The sequence below is a fragment of the Carlito syrichta genome, unplaced genomic scaffold, assembly GCF_000164805.1.
Source record: "Carlito syrichta isolate Samal-C Ts95f unplaced genomic scaffold, Tarsius_syrichta-2.0.1 Scaffold104742, whole genome shotgun sequence".
Lineage (NCBI taxonomy): Eukaryota > Metazoa > Chordata > Mammalia > Primates > Tarsiidae > Carlito > Carlito syrichta.
In genome coordinates, this window is record NW_007048838.1 from 674,200 (window position 1) to 675,566 (window position 1,367).

A 1,367-nucleotide genomic window follows, 5' to 3' on the forward strand; every position below is an offset into this window, starting at 1 on the left:
AGATCTCAGTAAATGCAAAGAATTGCAACACACAGAGATGAAAGAAGATAAGATTTATTTAAGAAAGCTTCACCCTCCACAGACAGGGAGTGGGCCTACACCCTAGGTGAGTGTGGCATCGTAGCCCCCCAAGCCCTGGCTTAAATCCTTTTCTTGGAGATGTTGCACGTGACTGCTGTGACTTCCTTAACAGCCACCTGTGGATGTCTTGGAGATCCTGTGACACAGAGACCCATTAATGTCTGTCCATATTATCATAGCCCCTAGAGAAGGCGTGACAAGGATTCTAATTCTCCTGCACCTTCCCAAAAGACGTTCCTTAGAGCTCATAGAGGGTGTACTTCCCCTTATCTCTGGGGCATTCCCAGTGGGTAGCTTGGGGGGGTGTCCTTGACTTCCCTGTAGATAGTGCCCAATTTACTGGAAGATCGAATCCCCACCTGCTCCCCCTCTGGGCAGTCATAAGTTTTGTAATTACAAGTTTCATGACTTTTACAATCCTTGACCAATGTATGATGTGTTAGGCTTCGTAAATTCCCTTTACTCTAGGCAAGCTTGATTGCCTCTATGAGATACCTCTGATACCTGGTACCTGGAAGTTTGTTTCTGAAAAGACAAAGTCGGTAAAGTTAATTTTACCTAAAGTCTGTATTTCTCTAAAAACATAGCTTCTACTTTCTCATTACTGCATCAGTGTTTAAGAACAAGATGAAAAATGGCTTCCTATTCTCCGTCTGCCCTTTCAGTTAGATTTTCATGGGTTTCATTGGAAGGAGGGACATTTCCAAACAGAACGCTACCTGGTCATAGAGGGACTGGTAATTTGCAGTTCCTATCTAAGGAATTTTGTGAATCAGTAGAGGGGATGCTTTGTTAACATAAGGGGGCAGGGAAAACTGTAGGATTGTTGCTGATACATAGATGACCTCCCATTTGTAGCAACCTCAGAAAGGTTAGATTCCTGTCTTGCAAGGTTTCCGGAGTCTGAGAGTCCCCAAGAGATAGCTTTGCAGGACCATAAAGCAATTTTATTTCCTTCCTTATTTGTTATGTGATATAGTGCCAGAGCCATGTTGGAAAACAAACTTTATGATATAGGGTAATATAACCCTGTCTGATGAGTCTTCATCAGGCTTTGGCTCCCCAAGCCTCATAGTTAGGAATTTAGATACGAGAAAAAAGGTCAGGCTTAGTCCCCAATAATCAATCTGTATTGTATTAAGCCAGTAAATTTGTGGTAATTTGTTACAGTAGCAATAGGAAACTAACACACACTTTTAAATAGTTGGACCCGAAAGGATTTCAGTACCAGTGATGACTCCACACCCAGCTAAGACCAAGAGATTTATTAAAGGGGCAGTTATAGG